Genomic DNA, 25184 nt, shown 5'->3' on the forward strand with positions numbered 1-25184 from the left:
AGGACAGGCAAGCCCCATACTATTGTGGAGAACTTAATTCTTCCTGCTGCCTCGGATATGGTTGGGACAATGCTGTGGGAAAAGGCCAACAAAACTATACAGACAATGCCTTCATCAAACAACACCGTTTCACGACGCATCAGTGACATGGCAGGAGATGTTTTGAAACAATTACTGCTTCGCATACAAGCCAGTGAATTCTATGTGTTACAGCTGGATGAGTAAACAGACATGGCGGGCCTGGCACAGCTCCTGGTATATATCTGTTACGTTTATGGGGGGTCAATTAAGGAAGACATCCTCTTATGGAAACCAGGACAACAGGAATTTATATTTTTAAGTACTGGACAGCTTTGTGACATCAAATGGACTTTGGTGATCAAGATGTGTTTGTACTGATGGCACAAAGCCATGACATGGAGACATAGTGGAGTGGTAACGCGCGTGCAAGCAGTTGCTCCCGACGCCACTTGGGTACAATGCAGCCGCCACTGAGACGCTCTTGCTGCCAAAGATAATGTCTGACAGCTTGAAAGACATTTTGGACACTACAGTGAAAATGGTTAACTTCGTTAAAGCAAGGCCCCTGAACTCTTGTGTATTTTCTGCACTATGCAATGATATGGGCAGCGACCATGTAACGCAAGGGGCAAAGTATTGACATGTTTTTTTGAATGGAGAGATGAGCTTAAAGATTTCTTTACTGACCATCATTTTCACTTGTCTGACCGCTTCCACGATGATGAGTTTCTCACACGACTGACCTATCTGGGTGATGTTTTTTCTCGCCTGAATGTTCTGAATCTAGGATTACAGGGACTCACCGCAACTATATTCATTGTGCGGGACAAAATTGAGGTTATGATTAAGAAGTTGGAGCTCTTCTCTGTCTGCATTAACAAGGACAACACACAGGTCTTTCCACCATTGTATGATTTTTTTGTGTGCAAATGAACTCAAGCTTACAGACAATGTCAAATGTGATATAGCGAAGCACCTGAGTGAGTTGGGTGCGCAATTACACAGGTTACTTTCCCGAAACGGATGACACAAACAACCAAACAACAGCCCTGCCTCCAGTCCACTTACCGATATCTGAACAAGAGAGCCTCATCGAAATTGCAACAGGCGGTTCTGTGAAAATGTAATTTAATCAGAAGCCACTGCCAGATTTCTGGATTGGGCTGCGCTCAGAGTATCCTGTCTTGGCAAATCGCACTGTTAAGACACTGATGCCCTTTGCAACCACGTACCTATGTGAGAGTAGATTCTCGGCCCTCACTAGCATGAAAACTAAATACAGGCACAGACTGTGTGTGGGAAATGATTTAAGACTGAGACTCTCTCCAATACAACCCAACATTGCAGAGTTATGTGCATCCTTTCAAGCACACCCTTCTCATTAACCTGTTGTGAGTTATTCACAATTTTCGATGAACAAATAAAGTTTTATATGGAAGATGGCTAAATAAAAAGCTAAATTATTGATTATTATTGTATAATTATTTGTGCCCTGGTCCTATAAGAGCTCTTTGTCACTTCCCACGAGCCGGGTTGTGACAAACTCACACTCATTCTTATGTTTAATAAATGTATCGTAAAGTGTGTGTGTGGCAGGCTTACAATGATGACAAAAAAACAACATTTGAGAGTGCGCTGACCCTGCTGCTAGAAGGGGTACACAGCTGGACGTTGAATGTTTGAAGGGGTACGGGACTATAAAAAGTTTGGGAACCACTGGTGTAGAGCACATCTTTTATGGGTGAACCCTTGCCTAACGCTTGCCTTTGTCATCGTCACTTTAAGCAGGAGCTTATGACTTTTGGCCTCAGGTGTGTGGACTTTGAAAAACTCACAAATCCTGTCTGTTAGGCTTTACAGAGAATCCACATGGCTCTTTCTGTTTACTAACTGTCCCCATTCAACATGGCAATAGCTGTCTGACACAAATGTACATGTGTAGATGTACATGTTTTTTTACATTCACATGTGCATTGCCTAGTCATTGTTTTCTGGCAGGGCCTACATTTTTGCCCAAATTTGCATCAGAAATGGTTAGTGCCCTATTCAGGTCTATGATACGAATACACCAATCAAATCTGCACTGCCCACTCTGTTTTGATCTAGTGCAGAATGCAATCTGACTATCTTTGTATACATTAGTCATAGGGCTCCAGAGTGGCACAGCGGTCTAAGGCACTGCATCTCAGTGATAGAGGCGTCACTACAGACCCTGGTTCGATTCCAGGCTGTATCACAACCGGCTGTGATTGGGAGTCCCATAGGGCGGCGCACAATTGGCCCAGCGTTGTCCGGGTTAGGGTTTGTCCGGGTTAGGGTTTGGATTTACCTAGTTAAATAAATATAATGCAAAGGAGAGTATGGTTGGTCTATATAAATTTGAATACATCCTCTATATTGCTTGCCTGCAACATTTGAGGCATGTCGTAGGCTATAGGATATACAGATACAGCAGTTTTGTGTCACAGGTATCTCAGAAGCTAATTTTTGTTGTATGTTTCTCCACTGGTCTTTCCTTCCCTCCCCTTGTAAACTGTGGCCTAAGTGATGGGGGAGGAGCTTCCAATGAGCCCTCAGCCATGTAGGCAAATATTTATTCATTTTATGTGTGTCTGTGTCACAGGAGGTTGGTGGCACCTTAATTGGGGAGGACAGGCTTGTGGTACTGTCTGGAGTGGAATGGGTGGAAAGGTATCAGATACAGTAAACACATTCCATTTGCTCCGTTCCAGACATTATTCTGAATCGTCCTCCCCTCAGCAGCCTCCACTGTGTGTGTGTGTGTGTGTGTGTGTGTGTGTGTGTGTGCGTGCGTGCGTGCGTGCGTGCGTGCGTGCGCGTGCCTGTCTAAGCGTGTCATTGTTGTTTGGGAAAGATGTTAGCTTTAGTGGTGTTCATTACCTCGCATGCCAAAACTGGTTTTCTGAAGCTCTGATGCTTGCTGGACTGGAAAAGCAATCCAAAGCTTGAGTATGAGGACAATCAAATCCTTTCCATACTTGCTTCATCTAATATCATTTCATGAAAGTGCATCCCTTACAGTCAATTTAGATCAGGGCTTTCCAACCCTGTTCCTGAGGAGCAAACCTCCTGTAGGTTTTTTCTCCAACCCCAGTTGTAACTAACCTGATTTTGATGATCAACCAGCTAATTATTAGAATCAGGTGAGCTATATTAGGGTTGGAGCAAAAACCTACAGGATGGTACCTTTCTTACATTTGTGTCCTTTGAATTTGCGTAATGATCATCACCATGTGTACTTACCCACTGGGCACACATTGGTTGAATCAACGTTGTTTCCACGTCATCTCAGTTAAATTACATTGAACAAACATGGAATAGACGTTGAATTGACGTCTGTGCCCAGTAGGTAGCTTTGTCTCTTGTGATTTTGTTGTTGTTGTTATTATTATTATTTTTGTTATTTATTTGAGTTCCAGTAGTTGGCTACATGGCAAAAAAAGTGATTAACTATTGAAAAAACGACCAAGATTTTAATGTAGTACAACTACCACCAAGCTACAGACAAATGTAGTTAAATTACTAGTTGAACTATATGTAGTTTACTACTCCCCAACACTGCTGAAGACATTGTTATGCTGTGTGTTCTCCACTCTCATTTAGTTACTCTTTCCTACAATAGCAATGTGGATACTCAATAAACTTTCTCCCTTCTTATACCGCCTCTTTTTTTTCAAGCCCTTGGTCATATTCATTATGCACCAAACAGAAGACAACTTAATCCGGAAGAGAATACCTGAACTTGTCCAATGAGAAACACACATTTTCAATTTCCGTTGCAAAATGTTTTTCTACTGTGCCATAATTCATATTATCATGGCGACGGACACATAGTGCAATAAGGCCACCTTACACAAGTGATCTGCTTTCTGAAGAACAGGGTCAGCAGTCCAGAATGATGAGACAGTTGTTCACAATGTAGATCATGAGTCATTCACAGCCATGACAATGTGTGTGGTTGGATATTGCTTAACAGCCAGCCATGTCACTTATTGGCCCAAGCACTGAGAGGGCGTTGCAATCAGATGACTATATACAACAAAGCAGACCACTCTCTTGTTACGGGCATTATAACTACCTTTGTTACAGGTGTTAAAACTGAAACTTTTGGTGAAGGTAGGAAACAACACCTCCACTTCGCTGATCCTCAACACAGGGGCCCCACAGGGGTACGTGCTCAGCCCTCTCCTGTACTCCCTGTTCACCCATGACTGCGTGGCCACGCACGCCTCCAACTCAATCATCAAGTTTGCAGACGACACAACAGTGATAGGCCTGATCACCGACAACAACAAGACAGCCTATAGGGAGGAGGTCAGAGACCTGGCCGTGTGGTGCCAGGACAACAACCTCTCCGTCAACGTGATCAAGACAAGATGATTGGGGACTACAGGAAAAGGAGGACCGAGCATGCCCCCATTCTCGTTGACAGGGTTGTAGTAGAGCAGGTTGAGTTTCAAGTTCCTTGGTGTCCATATCACCAACAAACTAACATGGTCCAAACACACCAAGACAGTCGTGAAAAGGGCACGACAAAACCTATTCCCCCTCAGGAGAGGGCACGACAAAACCTATTCCCCCTCAGGAGAGGGCATGACAAAACCTATTCCCCCTCAGGAGAGGGCACGACAAAACCTATTCCCCCTCAGGATACTGAAAAGATTTGGCATGGGTCCTCAGATCCTCAAAAGGTTCTACAGCTGCACCATAGAGAGCATCCTGACTGGTTGCATCACTGCCTGGTATGGCAACTGCTCGGCCTCCAACCGCAAGTCACAACAGAGGGTAGTGTGTACGGCCCAGTACATCACTGGGGCCAAGCTTCCTGCCACCCAGGACCTCTATACCAGGCGGTGTCAGAGGAAGGACCTAAAAATTGTCAAAGACTCCATTCACCCTAGTCATAGACTGTTCTCTCTGCTACCGCACGGCAAGCGGTACCGGAGTGCCAAGTCTAGGTCCAAGAGGCTTCTAAACAGCTTCTACCCCCAAGCCATAAGACTCCTGAACATCTAATCAAATGGCTACCCAGACTATTTGCTGCTGCTGCTACTCTGTTTATTATTTATGCAAAGTCACTTTAATAACTCTACCTACATTTACGTCATTTAGCAGACGCTCTTATCCAGAGCAACTTACAAATTGGAAAGTTCATACATATTCATCCTGGTCCCCCCGTGGGGAATGAACCCACAACCCTGGCGTTGCAAGCGCCATGCTCTACCAACTGAGCCACACAGGACCTACATGTACATATTACCTCAATTACCTCGACTAACTGGTGACATTGACTCTGTACCGGTACCTCCGTATATAGCCTCGCTATTGTTATTTTACTGCTGCTCTTTAATTATTTGTTACTTTTATTTCTTATCTTTTTAGATATTTTCTTAAAACTGCATTGTTGGTTAATTAAGGTTTTGTAAACATTTCACTGTTGTATTCAGCGCATGTGACAAATACAATTTGATTTGATTTAATTACCAACAATGACAAGACAGCCTACAGGGAGGAGGTGATGGCCCTGGCAGAGTGGTGCCAGGAAAATAACCTCTCCCTCAACGTCAACAAAACGAAAGAGCTGATCGTGGATTTCAGGAAACAGCAGAGGGAGCACGCCCCTGTCCACATCGACGGGACCGCAGTGGAGAAGGTGGAAAACTTCAAGTTCCTCGGCATACACATCACTGACAATGTGAAATGGTTCACCCACATAGACAGTGTGGTGAAGAAGGCGCAAATTCGGCTTGGCCCCTAAGACCCTGAGAAACTTTTACATATCCACAATTGAGAGCATCCTGTCAGGCTGTATCACCGCCTGGTACAGCAACTGCACCGCCCTCAACCGCAGGGCTCTCCTGAGGGTGGTACGGTCTGCCCAACGAATCACCGGGGGCACACTGCCTGCCCTCCAGGACACCTACAGCACCCGATGTCACAGGAAGGCCAAAAAGATCATCAAGGACATCAACCACCCGAGCCACGGCCTGTTCACCCCGCTATCATCCAGAAGGCGAGGTCAGTACAGGTGCATCAAAGCTGGGACCGAGAGACTGAGAAACAGCTTCTATCTCAAGGCCATCAGACTGTTAAATAGCCATCACTAGCCGGCTACCACCCAGCTGCTAAACCCTGCACCTTAGAGGCTGCTGCCCTATATACATGGACATGGAATCACTGGCCACTTTGATAATGGAACACTAGTCACTTTAATAATATTTACATTCTGCTTTACTCATCTCATATGTATATAATGTATTCTATTCTACTGTATTTTAGTCAATGCCACTCCGACTTTGCTCGTCCAAATATTTATGTATTTCTTAATTCCATTTTTTTACTTTTAGACTTGTGTATTGTTGTGAATTGTTAGATACTACTTCAAGGTTGGAACTAGGAACACAAGCATTTGGCTACTCCTGCAATAACATCTGCTTAATATGTGTATGTGACCTATAAGATTTGATTTGATTTTATATGTTACATATGTGGATTCTTTATTTAAGAAAGTTTTTTTTTTAGGCAAGTCAGTAAAGAACAAATTCGTATTTACAATGACTGCCTACCGGGGAACAGTGGGTTAACTGCCTTGTTCAGGGCAGAAGGACAGATTTTTACCTTGTCAGCTTGGGGATTCGATCCAGCAATCTTTCGGTTACTGGCCCAACGCTCTGATCACTGCCTCCCCGAACAATATCAATTGTTCTCCTGATATTTTGACGTGTTTCTTCTGAATAACGATATAGCTTTGACCCTGAATCCTTGATTGCTCGAGTTTGAATCTGACATTGAACAGCTGACAGAGCAGACAAGGCCTTGCCTGAATGAATCTTCTCCACAGTAACTAACTGACTCCCAGTGCTTGGTTTCATGGGCTCAGTCTGTGTGAGTTTCCTCATGTTTACAGTGAAGCAGGGGATTAGACAGGAAGCCTGATGGGAAACTATGCCGCACCACAGCATGAGCTAATCAGCTGGCCAGTGGACACTGATCTAGGAACAGGCAGTTCAACCTTCATTCTCACACACTCGCTCTCTCCGCCCGGTAATGAGCGCTAGCATTGAGCGGTATGGTTGCTCAGGAGCTGTAGCATTGAACCTTATGGTTGGTTGGGAGAGCTTGTGCTATCGTAGCAAGCCATATGGTGGAGTGGTTAGTTAAAAGCTTGCACATACTTCAACCTGAAAGGCCACTTCTTTCAGAGATCAGGGTACACACTATACACTGTGGGGTTATTCATCAAACTGTACCAGTACCACTGTTTTATTTAATTGGGAACCTGTTAAAGATATTGACAAAGCACAGAAGAGTGAATTGTTAGACAGTTAATTTTTTTATTGTGAATTGTTGAGAGTGAATTGAGTAAATGGGTTAAATTCTGGATACTGGGTATCTGGATAAACACAGGTGATACCACATTATTTTTTATTCCCTTTCAACATGTGCTATCATACTAACTTCATCTAAAAACATAGCTGGGAGAGTATAGATCTAGCCAGATGACCAATAATTATCCTACAGCTCTAGTCTTATATTTCTTGTCTTGTGTTCAAATCTCCAGTTGTGTTTTCTACAGGTTGTGAAAGGTTCATTCTTGAATTGTGGTGTCATTTACCTCCCTCGGAAAAACACTTTAAAATGACACATAGGTATATATCATAGATGTTTTTGATTATATTTAACTGTTTCTCAATGATAAAACATAATAAAAACTCCTTCATACTGCAAAACCTTACCTAAATGTATTGTTAAAAAAAAAAAAAGCAAATTGGCTTGCCACTGTAGTGATGAGTAGAGTTGTAGTGCCATGTTTTGGGGATTTAAAGATATCTATCTATTACTTTGAATGCTCGAAAGTATTTTATATATTGTACTGATCAATAAAAACAAAGAAGGCCACTAAAATACAAATATAATATGTATCCCTACTGCCTTGAAAATCACTAATTACAAATATATACATGGACCTTGAGCATTCCCTCCAGTGGAAAACTGTTATCGGGTGAGGGATCTATATTAAATAAAAATTATTAGCTAATCACACATTTTTAATATGTCATAAATTTGAGGATTCCATTGATAATGTGGTGTGTCTAAATAAAAGGTGTCTTGGTTTTTGTAATTTTAAATTAAGTGAAATTACATTCTTATCAAAATGATTAATTATATGACTTTAGTGAATTATTGTAACTTATTTTTAACCTTAGATTTGAACATATGGAGATTCTTATCTCCGTGTAAGAAAATCCTAAATTACCTCAAATTTGTCATTGGTGTTACCGTCATTGGTGTTACTACTCTGTGGCACAATGTTATCATAATGGTAAGCACATTTTAAAGTCATTAAGCTGCCGTATTAGTTTATTTAGAATCTACCCAAACACATTTAAATAAATATGAATCTAGAAAAGTTAACTTAATTTCCCCCAAAATTCCATGCTTCCGCAATTCAACAACAACCCAAAACTAAAAGTACTGTACATCCATGATATGCTCGCTCTTTCTTCATTTGGGGGTGGTGGTGTGGTTGGGGAATTGTTATTGTTCTGGTAAATGAGAGATGTCTATAAATACACTCAAGGGATCCTCTTGGACCCAGTGCCCAATCAGAAGTGAGTGTTGTGTACAGTGAGACAGCTCTGAGGGTGCAATTTGGCTAAATCAAGGCTGGGGGTGGGGGGGTGGGGGATGGGAGGGCCTGCCAGCATGCCTGCCTTGAGCACTGTGGTGGGGTGAGTTAGGGAAATTTGGATAGGGGGAAACCTGCTAAGCGTCACTTGATTAGGGACACACGTTAGGCATGTTTTCATTCAGTTCTATATTAGTATATATCTATATTACCATAGTCTGGAAAGCCCCATGAGCAACACTCTCAACATTACTACCCCCATAAAACAAAAACAAATGACTATCCAACTGATTGTGGTGACGCAAAGAGTTTGACTGAGTGGTTGAGGTGCTAAACATTCTTTGATTTATGTAGCTCATAATAATACATATAAGTTGTAAATAGAAAAATGCCATGGAATAGAATAAGAGATATAAATCTAATGTCAGTCCAGTGATCTTACCAACACTGTCCATACCTCAGCCATGAAGGTTGTGTTGATTTATGAATTCTGTAGGCAGAGTGATCGATCAAGCCAACCTCAATAGCTAAAGGGTATGAGCCAATCCCAGAGATCAATACTACAGGCTGGCCTCCATCCCTAAATGAAAACTGTGCCCTTGTCACGGATTCCCCCGGTACTGCTGCTCATTCCGTTCACCAGCTCTGGAGGTCTACATCACCGGCCTTCTAGGTGTCACTGAACTGGGTCATCACCACCAACCCTGCACTGTTTTGTCTCATTACGCACACCTGGTTCCCATTCTCCCTGATTAGTATGTGTATATATGTGCACTCTGTTCCCCATTGTCCTTGTCGATTATTATCCTATGTCCGTTGGTCTTGTGAGTACCTGTGCTCTGTTTTATTCTGTATTTTTGTGCACTTGTTGTTATTTCAGAGATTTAGACCTCGCTCTTTTGTTTTGGGTCAAGAATTTAAAAACCCTATTACGTATTCCTGCACCTGTCTCCCATCCTTATGCAACGGGACAGCCCCGGTCAGTAAGGAAAGCCTGGTACTGAATTAGATGATTTATTTGAGGCATTGGATATCTGTACATGAACAGGTCTATCCTAGAATATATATCAACGCTGAATCATTTATTTCATATTTTTTTATGATCAATGCCTGCCGGTTTCATTCTGTCTAGTGATGAGTTACTGTTTCTGGATGTGCATTGTATCTGTGACCAGTTTTCCCGGTCACTCTCCTATTGTCACTAGGCTCAGTTTAAAACGACACCATCTCTCTAGCCCTGTTGCTAACATGCGTCCATCATCCTTATCTTGCCTGTTTACACTTGTAAGATCTGCTCTAAATCAGTTCCCAATGCATATCTTAATCGTCTACACCTGTCTAAAAATGTGGGCACAATCAGAATGAGGACACAGGACAAAGATGCATATTAGAACCAGGTATAAAGGTGGCTAGAGTCATACATTTTCCTCCCAACAATGTAGTGAAGACATTTCCACAATCCACACATTGTATTTTTGTGTTCCCTGCCCAGGGGGTCAGAGGGAAGACACACCTACAGTATCTCTCGGTCTTTTTCACTGCACTTCCTGCTCGGCATCCAGCCGCAACATTTCCACAGTCCTCATATTGAGTTTTTTTCAATTTTTGCCTAAAATGACATATCCAAATCTAACTGCCTGTAGCTCAGGCCCTGAAGCAGGGATATGCATATTCTTGGTACCATTTGAAAGGAAACAATTTGAAGTTTGTGTAAATGTGAATTGAATGTAGGAGAATAACACAATAGATCTGATCTCTACCACCATCTTTGAAATGCAACAGAAAGGTCCCACTTCTAGCCATCACTCTGGTTGTAATTCCGATAGTGTCCACAAGACGGCAGCAGTGTATGTGCAAAGTTTCAGATGGATAACTTGAAATATGAGCGAACTACATGACATTTAGTGTGAAGTCACCCAGGTACATTTGGGAAAATCGTGAAGGAGACATTTGCATTCATATTACATTTTTCTGCAAGAATATCGTCAAATCTGTATACTTGGACTTTGGTTTAGATTTTGGACAGTATTAGTAGCCATATTATAAGTTCAACATTTGCAAAACAACCCGTTTTCATAACTCTGAACATTCTTAATTTTTGTCCAAAAGGAAAAGGCACACAAGGTTAGCAGCTACATTTTTCGACAGATGCAGGGTTTCCGGATACTACCGTAAAGCCCAGCTCATTGTGTATCTAGCTTGACCCCGATTGGGCTAATGTTAGGGCGGCAGGTAGCCTAGTGGTTAGAGCGTTGGACTAGTAACCGAAAGGTTGCAAGATCAAATCGCAGAGCTGACAATGTATAAATCTGTTCTGCCCCTGAACAAGGCAGTTAACCCACTGTTCCTAGGCCATCCATGAATATAAGAATTTGTTCTTAACTAACTTGCCTAGTTAAATAAGGGTGCTTATTTGACAAAGTTAGAGTTGATCAAGTGAAGATTGGCGTGCCATGAAGGTGTTGCTCTCTGACCAAATTTGGTGTCCTATAGGATATACTACACCCCTAATGATATAGTGAAGTCTGGTTACATTCTAGGGAACCTCTGATGAATACATGACTGGTTGAAACAACGTTTAGGGTTAGATTTTCACAGATTCCTTTCTTTGCAAATTGAATGAGTGGAAATACAAAATCGATCTTGCATGCTATATGGACCTTTTTAGGATATGAAAAAGGATTTCATCTAACAAAAACGATTCTTCTTTTCTTCAAATTCTTCTTCATGTTATCTCTGGGACCCTTTGGATGATAAATCAGAGCAAGATTTCAAAATGTAAGTACACATTTCACCTTCAGAGGTGAGTTTATCAAACCTATCGCGTTGAAAAAAGTGTTTTGTTGTTAGGAGCTCTACTCAAACAATAGCATGGCATTCTTTCGCAGTAATAGCTACTGTAAATTGGACAGTGCAGTTATATTAACAAGAATTTAAGCTTTCAGCCGATATAAGACACTTATATGTACCGACATTTGTTGTTTCTCTAAAATCTGCCATCGTGACAAGGCGCTGCATGATTTACAACTGTTCTGGGACGCCGATCCCTAATAACAGCCAGAAACCTGACCAAACGAGGGGGGGAGACACCAGGGTGGACAAACGGAGATAGAACCTGTGACGCAGGCAGGAGGAGGGCTGAGGGACATGAACGGCGGTCGACGTGAAGAATGGCCCATAAATCATTTATTACCTCCCAACGCTGTTAATGAGGTGGTGGCTCTTAAATAATTAGCGATGTGACTGAAGCATAGTTCCATAGCATTAGCCCAAGGATACGGAGGAGGACATCGGAGACGGATGGTGAAGGGAATGTGGGACGCACCATCCGGGGGGAAGAAGGAAAAGATAAGCAAAGTGAATGTACAGTGTTTTGAGAGAGGTGAGCCAGAAAAAGAGATTAAATAGAGGAACAGTGGACTTTATCTATATGTTGTGGGTGGGTTAAGTTGTTCATCCTGTTCATACATTGTGCGTTACTTTAGAAAGGTAGCTAGCAAAAGGGCCTTTTGGTTTGTAAACAGGAGTCAATGGGGAGCTGTGGTTAGCTACTGTAGACTCATAGAAAAAAGGTTTACAAAAGGGTTCTTCGGCTGTCCCCATAGAAGAACCCTTTTGGGTTCCGGGTAGAACTCTTTTGGGTTCCATGTAGAACCCTCTGTGGAAAGAGGTCTACCTGGAACCCAAAGGGTTCTCATATGGGGACAGCCGAAGAACCCTTTTTGGTTCTAGATGGCACTTTTTTTTTTTCTAAGAGTGTAGCAGACCAGCCCGTCGTGCACAAGTCTAATACAAAACATACAAAAGACAGACCATGAGCCACATTCTTGACATCCAACCTCCTCACCCCCACCACCCCTCGCTCTGACTAGCACCCCTCCCCCACCAACCTCTCACCAGGCAGGCTGCATTCACATTCAGTATGGATAGCAGGCTGGGGCTGTTGCCTGGCCGAGGGTTGTTTGGTGGAGGGGGAAGGGATGTTTTCTCTCCAGTCAGCTAATTGACTCACAGATGTCAGGAGGAGCCATGGGGGCCAAAGCACCCACTGACACCAACCCTCCTCCTCTGCCCCCCACTCCTGCTCCGCTCTACTCTTTCTGACTGACTGTAAACAGATCTGTTACATCTGTGTTAGGGGGGCCTTACTCACTACTTCAGTATAAATCTATGGTCATAAACAAGAACGTCAGTGAGTGACGACATGGCAGTCTTTTGAACAGCTCAGCAACTTGCATACACCAATACATTCTCCCTCGTGAGCTGGGATATCACTCGCTGAGGGCACTAACACAATTTGTTACCTCACTACAAAGGGAATTACTTGGGTTTTCCTGCATTGAAAATAGCTCTTGTTTTTGTAGCTATTAACAATAGTGGGAGTGTAATTTAGACATCCTAGCTAGTAGCTACACCGCTTTATATGACCTACATAGAGCAGCCGATGTTTTGCATCACACACTATTTGCTCAGGGTTGATCTCCATCGGACATCTGCATACTACAGGATTTCTGGGAATTCAAATTTCTCCCGAAGCACCCGACTGCGAGAATGTGTCACGACTTCCACCGAAGGTAGCTCCTCTCCCTGTTCGGGCGGCGTCGCCGGTCTACTAGCCATCACCGATCCCGTTTTCCCTTTCTGTTTGTTTTGTCTTTGGTTCTTTCACACCTGGCTTCATTTGCCTTAATTTCTGTGTGTATATATTTACCCTGTTGCCTGCCTAGGTTTGTGCGGGATTGTTTTATTTGTGATGTAGCTCGGTGAGGTTGTGCCCATTTCTTTTTTTGTTTCACACATTTAATAAGAGTGTTATTTAGGAGCCTTGTTTGTTCCTCCTTGCGTGAGTAACGGGTGTCTCTGTTGTCGAGGGCGTTTGACTTTTGGATTGTGCCATACCTGTATTTGGTGGACTTGCCTATTAAAAGTACACATCTCTGCTCTCCTGCGCCTGACTCCTTCACCTACCGCCTAACGCAACATTGTCACAGAATGTTAAACACCCAAGTCTGGCCTTTCGTTCACTATTACTCATTTTATTTACAGAATGATACACAATCCAATTATGGCTTGAGGATATGCTGTGTAAATACACTGTACATGCTGCTAACTCTGCATTCTTCATCCTGGTTAACAAAGAGATATGGTTTAATATATACGACTGACAAGGAGCTTCATATCTTGCTCAATAGCTACCTCAAATGGTAAATCTAGTCAGTTGTACAACTGAATGAATTCAATTGAAATGTGTCTTCTGCATTTAACCCATCCCCTCAATCAGAGAGGTGCAGGGAGCTGCCATAATCGACATCCACGGCACCCAGGGAACAGTTGGTTAACTGCCTTGTTCAGGGTCAGGACAGCTTTTTACCTTGTCCGCTTGGGGAGTCGATCCAGCAGCCTTTGTTACTGGCCCAATGCTCTAACTACTAGACTACGTGCCACCAGGTACAGTACAGCAATAACACATGTGAGCAGCCAGTCTGTACCAGTACTAACAGGAAACAGCCAGGCTGTCTTCCTGGCTGGGGGGGAGGCTATCTAGCTTGCACCATGGGTTCTGTGTGTTGAGCAATGTCCTGATGAGTACGTGTCTGTCTCCAGGTGGCAAAACGGGAACGCAGTCTGCCCACCAGCGTCTCATCCACTTCCTGTTTTTCCACTCATCCACACTCTGTCATTTTGGCCAGGAAGCTGTGGGAGAGATACGGTTGACAAAGTCACGCTTTATTAAATTGTCAACAGCGTCTGTATGAGAGAGAGAAAGGGAAAGGGGGGATACCTAGTCAGTTGCATAACTGAATGCATTAAACCGAAATGTGTCTTCCGCATTTAACCCAACCCCTCTGAGTCAGGTTTGCGGGGGATTGCCTTAAGCCTCGTGTCCACCAGATAACTCAAACTCTGCGTTCAGGCGGTAGTCATTTACTGTCAATGGAGCAGTGCGCAACGCTGCAGTGTTTTCTGTGTACCGCATGCGTTTAATATTTTCAACTTGTGTGTTGCTTTACTAGCTATCTAACTACAAAGCTAACCACTCTGCTAGATACACTACATGATCAAAAGTATGCTCGTCAAACATCTCATTCCAAAATCATGGGCATTAATATGGAGTTGGTCCCCCATTGCTGCTATAACAGCCTCCACTTTTCTGGGAAGGCTTTCCACTAGATGTTGGAACATTGCTGCGGGGTCTTGCTTCCATTCAGCCACGAGCATTAGTGAGGTTGGGCGATTAGGTCTGGCTCACAGTCGGTATTCCAAATCATCCCAAAGGTGTTCGATGGGGTTGAGGTCAGGGCTCTGTGCAGGCCAGTCAAGTTCTTCCACACCGATCTTGACAAACCATTTCTGTATGGACCTCATTTTGTGCACTGTGGCAGTGTCATGCTGAAACAGGAAACGGTCTTCCTCAAACTGTTCCCACAAAGTTGGAAGTACAGAATCGTCTAGAATGTCAATGTATGCTGTAGCGTTAAGATTTCCCTTCCCTGGAGCTAAGGGGCCTAGCCCGAACCATGAAAAACAGCCCAGAACATTATTCCTCCTCCACCAAACTTTGCAGTTGGCATCTGCCAAACCCAGATTTGTCCATCGGACTGCCAGATGGTGAAGCGTGATTCATCACTGCCGAGTGGCGCAGCAGTCTATGGCACAGCATCTCAATGCAAGAAGTGTCACTACAGTCCCTGGTTTGAATCCAGGCTTTATCACGTCCGGCTGTGATTGTGAGTAGGGCGGCGCACAATTGGCCCAGGTTTGGCCGGTGCAGGCCGTCATTGTGAATAAGAATTTGTTCTTAACTGACCTGCCTAGTTAAATATATTTCTTTTTTAACTCCAGAGAATGTGTTTCCACTGCTCCAGAGTCCAATGGGGGCAAGCTTTACACCACTCCACCCTACGGATGGCATTGTGCATGGTGATCTTTGGCTTGTGTGCGGTTACTTGGCCATGGAAACCCATTTCATGAAGCTCCCGACGAACAGATCTTGTGCTGAAGTTGCTTCCAGAGGCAGTTTGGAACTTGCTAGTGAGTTTTGCAACCGAGGACAGACAATGTTTACGTGTTCGCGTTACAGCACTCCGCAGTCCTGTTCTGTGAGCTTGTGTGGCCTACCGCGGGCTGAGCCGTTGTTGTTCCTAGACATTTCCACTTCACAATAACAGCACGTACAGTTGACCGGGGCAGCTCTAGTAGGACAGAAATGTGACGAACTGACTTGTTGGAAAGCTGCCATTCTAATGGTGCAACGTTGACCACTGAGCTCTTCAGTAAGGTCATTCTACTGCTAATGTTTGTCTATGGAGATTGCATGGCTGTGTGTTCGATTTTATACACCTGTCTGCAATGGGTGGGGCTGAAATAGCAGTGTCCACTATTTTGAATGGGTGTACACATACCTTTGTGTATATACAGTGGACACCTTATGGAAGCTTCCACTTTCCAGTTAATTATTTCACATTCAACTGACCAGGTAATCCAATTGTTTGGCAATGTCTCCATTCATCATTTTTAGCAGCCATTTTCTGCAGCCCTGCGAAGCAATTGTGCTTCAAGTACGGAAAATGCGGACTAGACATCTGGCAAAAACAACATACAGGAAAACGTATGCGCATCTGGTGGACAAAACAAAAGATTTTTACCTTGTCGGCTCGGGGATTCGATCCAGCAACCTACCAGTTACTGGCCCAATGCTCCTACGCGAGAAAGAAAGAGTCAGTCATTGGCAGCCATTTGTTTAGAATGTCAACTAAAATAAACATATCCCATATTTTACCTTTATTTCAACAGGTAGTCCCATTGAGACCATGGTCCCTTTTACAAGGGAGCCCTGCATTTCACAATTTACACATTATAGAATACAAGCAACAGTTAAAATACACAAAAAAGGTAGAGAACAACCTTCTTATATATTTATTTAACTAGGCAAGTCAGTTAAGAACAAATTCGTATTTACAATGACAGCCTACCCCAGGAACACTGGGCCAATTGTGTGCCACCCTATGGGACTCCCAATTATGGCCAGATGTGATTCAGCCTGGATTCAAACCAGGGACTGTAGTGACACCTCTTGCACTCTTGCCTTAGACCACTGCGCCACTCAGGAGCCCTTCTACCTGGAACTTGTAAGCAATACATATGGCAGCAAATACACTTGTAATGTCTGACATAACATTTAGACATAACAGAAATGTTGCATATATTATATGAAAAAGATACATGAGACATGTAAGCTAAGCCTTCTAAGGTCTCATCAAAAACAGTGCATTCGGAAAGTATTCAGACCCCATGACTTGTTCCACATTTTGTTACATTACAGCATTATTCTACCATGGATTAAATAGTTTTTTCCCCTCACCAATCTACACACAATACCCCATAATGACAAAGCAAAAACAGCTTATATATATAAAATAAAAACGGAAATATCACATTTACGTAAGTATTCAGACCCTTTATTCCGTACTTTGTTGAAGCACCTTTGGCAGCGATTACAGTCTTGGGTATGACGCTACTTGGCACAAATGTATTTGGGAAGTTTCTCCAATTCTTCTCTGCAGATCCTCTCAAACTCTGTCAGGTTGGATGGGGAGTGTTGCTGCACAGCTATTTTCAGGTCTCTCCAGAGATGTTTGATCGGGCTCTGGCTGGGCCACTCAAGGACATTCAGAGACTTGTCCCGAAATCACTCCTGCATTGTCTTGGCTGTGTGCTTACGGTCGTTGTCCTATTGGAAGGTGAACCTTCGCCTGAGTCTGAGGTTCTGAGCGCTCTGGAGCAGGTTTTCATCAAGGATCTCTCATACTTTGCTCCGTTCATCTTTCCTCGATCCTGACTAGTCTCCCAGTCCCTGCCACTTAAAAACATCCCCACAGCATGATGCTTCCACCACCATGCTTTACCATAGGGATGGTGCCAGGTTTCCTCCAGATGTGATGCTTGGCATTCAGGCCAAAGAGTTCAATCTTGGTTTCCTCAGGCCAGAGAATCTTGTTTCCACTGTCTGAGAGTCTTTAGGGGCCTTTTGGCAAACTCCAAGCGGGCTGTCATGTGCCTTTCAATGACGGGCTTCCGTCTGGCCACTCTACCATAAAGGCCTGATTGGTAGAGTGCTGCAGAGATGGTTGTCCTTCTGGAAGGTTCTCCCCATCACCACAGAGGAACTCTGGAGCTCTGTCAGAGTGACCATCGGGTTTTTGGTCACCTCCCTGACGAAGGCCCTTCTCCCCCAATTACTCAGTTGGGCCGGGCGGCCAGCTCTGGGAAGAGTCTTGGTGGTTCCAAACTTCCATTTAAGAATGATGGAGGCCACTGTGTTCTTGGAGGCCTTCAATGCTGCAGATATTTTTTGGTACCCTTCCCCAGATCTGTGCCTCAACACAATCCTGTCTCGGAGCTCTACGGACAATTCCTTCGATCTCATGGCTTGGTTTTTGCTCTGACATGCACTGTCAACAGTGGGACCTTATATAGACAGTTGGGTGCCTTTCCAAATCATGTCCATTCAAGTGAATTTACAACATGTGGACTCCAATCAAGTTGTAGAAACATCAAGGGTGATCAATGGAAACAGGATGCACCTGAGCTCAATTTCGAGTCTCATAGCAAAGGGTCTGCATACTTACGTAAAGGTAAGTTTTTTTTTTTTAATTAATTTGCAAAAATGTCTGAACCAGTTTTCACTTTGTCATTATGGGGTATTATGCGTAGATTAATGAGGATTTATTTTTATTTAATACATTTTAGAATAAGGCTGTAAAGTAACAAAATCTGGAAAAAGTCGAGGTCTGAATACTTTCCGAAGGCACTGTAGAAGGGAGACGAGGTGGTGGAGGAGAGGAAAGAAAGACAGGAGAGGAGGGGGGGGGGGGGTGAGGGAGGAATGACTTTGATAGCAGCAGTGAATCTATTTAGTTAATAAGTGGACGGCTCTCAACAATCATTCTCACGATAGCACATTGGTAGTGACAAATATCAAAGCTAAGCTAGGCTGGGCTTGGTTAAAACCCTGGATAGGAGACCAAAGGCATAGCTGTAGATAAAACAACCGTCCATTAGTAGGTTCTGCCCAGTCTTAGTCTTAACCATGGAAACTCATACATGAAAATATATATACAAAAATGGTATTTATCTTTGAGTAATTGTCTTAGTTTGGAACTCACAAGTCAACATATAAAAAAACATGTGAAATCTATACTGCCCTACCAAGCAAAAAGGCAGTAAGTGTTAATTTGGTCGAAAAATGAGTTAGTCATTTTTGTTATACATGCTTAATCATGTGGACAAGTATCCTGCCTCTATTGTTTTGGAGAAAACGGGGGTCATGTTAGCAGTAACTGCATAAAGTTACTGTGAAACCAAGGTAAATAAGCCATTTTTCTCAGTTCCACGCTATGATCAGTTACTGTCTTTTTTGCTTGGTAGGACAGTATGGAAAGCAGTTATTTTTTAAAGGCTACTTTATCAGAACATACACTATTCATAGATGACTAATATAATTCATATTTTGTCTCAAATGTCATATGTCTTTGTAGGAAATTCACATTAATCATGTATTCAATGGTGTATGTCATAAGGCACATAAGTTAACACATATACAAATAAAATACACCACTGACAAATAAGGAAAAACATACAAAATCTTATTAGATTACTTATTAGATTTTTGTACAAATAATCTTCTTCTGCCATACAAGATTCTTATTTGATTTTCATGATTCTTTTCAATTTGGGATGGTCCAGATTTTGCATATGGTCAATTGGACAGAACATTGTGGTCAAAGCGTTTATAGTAGGTCATATTTCAAATTAAGTTACTGCCCGCTGATCTTTTAAGAATTGACTCATGAGTCATGATGATACAGTATTAATTTAGACGGAAAGATACAACAAGAGAGCCTTCAAACTCTTAACTTAAAAGGATCGGACCCTTTTTTTAAAATGTTCACCTAAAATGATATCCAAATCTAACTGCCTGTAGCTCAGGCCCTGAAGCAAAGATATGCATTTTCTTGGTACCCTTTGAAAGGAAACACTTTGAAGTGTGTGTAAATGTGAAATGAATGTAGGAGAATAACACATTAGATCTGGTAAAAGATAATACAAAGAAAAAATATATATATATTTGTTTTTTGTAACATCTTCGAAATGCAAGAGGCCATAATGTATTATTCCAGCCCAGGTGCAATTTAGATATTGGCCACTAGATGGCAGCAGTGTATGTGCACAGTTTTATTCTGATCCAATGAACCATTGCATTTCTGTTCAACATTTTGTATCAAGACTGCCCAAATGTACCTCATTTGTTTATTAATAACTTTTCATGTTCAAAACTGTGCACTCTCCTCAAACAATTGCATAGTATTATTTCACTGTAATAGCTACTGTAAATTGGACAGTGCAGTTAGATTAACAAGAATTTAAGCTTTCTGCCAATATCAGATATGTCTATGTCCTGGGAAATTGTCTTGTTACTTATAACCTCATGCTAATCACATTAGCCTACGTTAGCTCAACCGTCCCACAGGGGACCCACCAATCCTGAAGAAGTTTTAAGGACAACAAAGTCAAGGTATTGGAGTGGCCATCACAAAAGCCTGACCTCAATCCTATAGAACATTTGTGGGCAGAACTGAAAAAGTGTGTGCAAGCAAGGAGGCCTACAAACCTGACTCAGTTACACCAGCTCTGTCAGGAGGAATAGGCCAAAATTCACCCACCTTATTGTGGGAAGCTTGTGGAAGGCTACCTGAAACGTTGACCCAAGTTAAACAATTTAAAGGCAATGCTACCAAATACTAATTGAGTGTATGTAAACTTCTGACCCACTGTGAATGTGATGAAAGAAATAAAAGATTAAATAAATCATTCTCTCTACTATTATTCTATTTCACATTCATAAAATAAAGGGGTGATCCTAACTGACCTAAGACAGGGAATTTTTACTAGCATTAAATGTCAGGAATTGTGAAAAACTGAGTTTAAATGTATTTGGCTAAGGTGGATGTAAATTTCCGACTTCAGCTGTATTTAGGGAAGAAGCAGTCAGCTAGTATTCTTTCTATAATGGAGTTGCCAGCACTGTCACCGGATCTCAACCCTATTGAGCTGTTGTGGGAGCAGCTTGACCATATGGTATGTAAGAAGTGCCCATCAAGCCAATCCAACTTGTGGGAGGTGCTTCAGGAAGCATGGGGTGAAATCTCTTCAGATTACCTCAACAAACTGACAACTAGAATGCCAAAGGTTTGCAAGACTGTAATTGCTGCAAATGGAGGATTCTTTGACGAAAGCAAAGTTTGAGGGACACAATGATTATTTCAATTAAAATTCATTATTTTTTTTATAACCTTGTCAACGTCTTGAATATATTTCCTATTCATTTAGCAACTCATTTCATGTATGTTTTTGTGGAAAACAAGGACATTTCTAAGTGACCCCAAACTTTTGAACGGTAGTGTATGTGGTAGGTGTGGAGTAGGAGCCTGAGGGCACACAGTGTGTTGTGAAATCTGTGAATGTATTGTCATGTTTTTAAAATTGTATAAACTGCCTTAATTTCGCTGGACCCCTGGAAGAGTAGCTGCTGCCTTGGCAGATTTGCAGTAGTCTCTGTGTAGGGCTACGTGGCAGTTCAAGAGGAGAGTCAAAGGTTTCTTTGTTTTTGTTGTTGTTGATTAGGCCTAGTCTATAGCATATGTTCTGTTCAGTTTGAGAAGGAGAGTGCGAAGATGAGGAGGACCTGAGGTCAACTTTGATAGCTTGCTACTACTATAATTTATTTTAATAAAAACAATATGTTTTTTTGCCCATGATGTATTTATCAGAGTTATTGATCTTGCAATAAGCCAGACTCAAGTAACATTGTGGTGCTAAAACTTGAAGCAGCAGCCACGGCACAATCAATCGGAAATGAACAGGTCATGGAGCTGAAGGTGGGCAAATTCGAGTAGGCATAATTCATTTCAACCGTCTTCATTTTAATTAGACTTCACTAACAACGAGGGCTTTGTGTTGGAGCCTATTTCGTCCTATTTAAGAAATAAGAGGTAGCCCTACCTGTTTGACAGAAATTAGGCTGTAGGCTGCTATATCCATAGATTTGTTGGTCAATTCCTCCACACACCTTGCACTCTTTAAATAGCCTACCTCTGTGTCAATTAACAGCTGTTAAGATAAAACCAAGACTCAAACTGAGGGGGTATGAGGGTATGCCGCAGGCCTACCTTTTATTAAAGAAGCACAGGCCTATCCATTTTTAGCTTAAGATGAAAAAATAAATTAAATGGATCCGATTCTATGAAGTGATCTATAACAGCCCTTAGGTCCACAATACTTTATGATAGAAACAAGCGGTAAAATACCCGGGAAAGACGTGACTCCGATGCATATGGGGATATCACTGTTTGTTTCTTTGACATTCAGAGGCTGACTTTGCTTGGAAAATAATCTAATTCTGTCGCTATCAATTGATTAAGCTATTCACTGTTTAAAACCCAGATTGTAGAGAAACGCTTGTGACCATCTCTCATTGGGTTAAGCCACGAAAGAAGAGTAGCCAGCAGTTAAAGCTTACAGTGCATTTGGAAACTATTCAGACTATCAGACCTCAGGATAAGACCCAGATGCAGACAGTTCGAAGTAACAATAGTTTATTACAAAAACAGTAGGCAGGCAAACGACAGGTCAAGCCAGGCAGAGGTCAGTAATCCAGAGCAGAGTCCGAAAGGTACAGAACGGCAGGCAGGCTCAGGGTCAGGGCAGGCAGAGGTCAGTAATCCAGTGCAGTGTCACAAGGTACAGAACGGCAGGCAGGCTCAGGGTCAGGGCAGGCAGAATGTTCAAAACCAGGAAGACTAGAAAAGAGGAGACAGGGCTGTGAGACGGAGGTTTAATCCGTGATACATGAAACGTGGGATGTATACGGAGGGTGTGGGGCAACATAAGATGAACAGCAGAGGGGCTAAAGATCTTGGAAATGGGAAAAGGGACGATAAAATGGGGGGGAAAGTTTGCGGGACTCTACCCGGAGGGGAAGATCCCGAGTAGACAGCCATACCCTCTGCCCAAGACGATAGTAGGGAGCTGGGGTCTGGTGGCGGTCTGCCTGTCGACGAATGCTGGAGGTGGTCTTGAGAAGAGCAGACCGAGCTCTCTTCCAGATACGCCGACAGTGGCGGACGAACATCTGGGCAGAGGGTATGTTGACCTCTTCATCTTGCTCCGGGAAGAGTGGGGGTGATAACCCCCGGAGCACTCAAAGGGTGAGAGCTCAGTGGCCGAGTAGGTAAGCGTGTTCCGGGCGAGGATGTCGTTGAGGTAGATGAACATATCCCGGAAAACGTCATTAACCAGGGCCTGGAACACAGCAGGAGCATTGGTCAAACCGAATGGCATCACCATGTATTCATAGTGTCCGCTAACAGTGTTGAAGGCTGTCTTCCACTCGTCACCTTCCCGTATCCGTACCAGGTGTAGGCATTCTGCAGGTCTAACTTAGGGAAAATAGTGGCCCCCTGGAGCGGCTCTAAAGGCGACGAGTGGTAGCGGGTAGCGATTCTTATTGGTGATGTCATTGAGGCCCTGGTAGTCGATGCACGGGCACAGTTTTGTCCTTCTCCACAAAAAAGAACCCTGCGCCTGCGGGGGAGGCAGAAGGACGTATACCCCCTGCAGCCAGGGAGTCCTCGACTAGCCTTGGTCTCCGGACCCGACAGTGAATAGAGCCAATCCCCGGGTGGTGTAGTGCCCGGAAGAAGGTCAATCCCGCAGTCATAGGGTCGATGCAGAGTGAACAAAGTGGCCCGGGCCTTGCTGAAAACCTCCCGGAGATCCTGGTACTCCGCGGGAACAGCAGAAAGATCCGAGGCTTCTTCCGAGCCCACACAAAGAAGTCCCGGGGCAGGCTGTGCCGACTTCAGACAATGTGCGTGTAAGAACAGGCTCCAGCCCACGATAGCACCAGCAGTCAGTTGATAAGGGGATTGTGTTGCTGGAGCCAAGAAAACCACGGTAACCTGAGGAGACTTGATAAGCATAAACTGTATAGACTCACTGTGGTTCCCGGACACACGCAGGGGGATAGGAGTAGTATTGTGGGTAACCCTGCCTATAGAGCGCCCATCCAGTGCTCTAACATCCAGGGGACTGGAGAGGGGCTGAGTGGGGATGCCCAGCTCAGACACCAGGGTGGCGTCCATGAAACTCTCGTTGGCCCCAGAGTCAATGAGAACCCAGAGAGAGCAGAGAGCAGAGAGAGCAGGATGGCATGGAGAAGGGTGTGAGTAAGGGGAGAAAACATCTCCGTATGACCCACCAGAGTACTTGTACCTGCTGATGAGCCTGGTCTCTAAAGGACAGGTAGACACATAATGACCGGCAGTTCCCAATACAGACAACTCTGGGTGTTAAGTCTGTGTAAATGTTTGGCTGGAGACAGCCTAGCTCTCCGAAAAAGGCGAGTCGGCAGACCTCAGATTCTCGGGGGAACTCGGGTAAGCTCGGATCCTCTCGGGGACTTAGACGCCGGAGACTTCCAGAGTTCCTCGCCGGCAAGGTGGAATCCTTGGGCGAGCGATTGGGACCGGAATCAGACCTCCTCTCCCTCCTATGTTCCCGTAGCCGCCCATTGATCCGGATGGTCAAGGCGATGAGCGAATTAAGATCCGTAGGCAGCTCCCGGGCTGCGAGCTTGTCCTTAACCTCCTCCAATAATCCATGAAGGAACGTGTCGAACAGTGATTCCGGGTTCCAGGCACACTCGGCAGCCAACGTGCGGAAATCAACCACATAGTCCGCCAAACTGCGGGAGTCTTGGCGAAGCTGGTGTAACTTCTGAGCAGCCTCTTTCCCYGACAACAGAGAATTGAAAACCTTTTTCACCACAAACTCCTCCAGGCTGAAACACACAGCAGATTGTTGTTCCCACACCACAGTTGCCCAGGCGAGAGCCCTCCCAGACATTAGCATTATGAGATACGCTATCTTCGAGCGGTCCGAGGGGAAGGACGAGGGCTGCAGCTTGAAGATGAGGGAACACTGGGAGAGAAACGCACAACAGGTTCCTGACCCTTCAGCGAAGCATTCTGGAGGACGTAAGCAGAGTTCTCGGGAAGCCGGGGTGGCCTGGAGAGAAGCCTCGAGTCTTCTTGGGTATAATCCTCTACAAGCTTGGCTCACCTGTATTTGGCTGTGTGCTTCCTATTGGAAGGTGAACTTTCGCCCCAGTCTGGGGTCCTGAGTGCTCTGGAGCAGGTTTTCATCAAGAATCTCTCTGTACGTTGCTCCGTTCATTTCTCCCTCGATCCTGACTAGTCTACCTGCCGCTGAAAAACATCCCCACAGCATGATACTGCCTCCACCATGCTTCACCATAGGGATAGTGCCAGGTTTCCTCCAGACGTAACGCTTGGAATTCCAGCCAAAAAGTTCAATCTTGGTTTCATCAAACCAAAGAATCTTGTTTCTCATGGTATGAGAGTCTTCAGGCACCTTTTGGCAAACTCCAAGC

The sequence above is a fragment of the Salvelinus sp. IW2-2015 genome, linkage group LG35, assembly GCF_002910315.2.
Source record: "Salvelinus sp. IW2-2015 linkage group LG35, ASM291031v2, whole genome shotgun sequence".
In the NCBI taxonomy this organism is placed as follows: Eukaryota; Metazoa; Chordata; class Actinopteri; order Salmoniformes; family Salmonidae; genus Salvelinus; species Salvelinus sp. IW2-2015.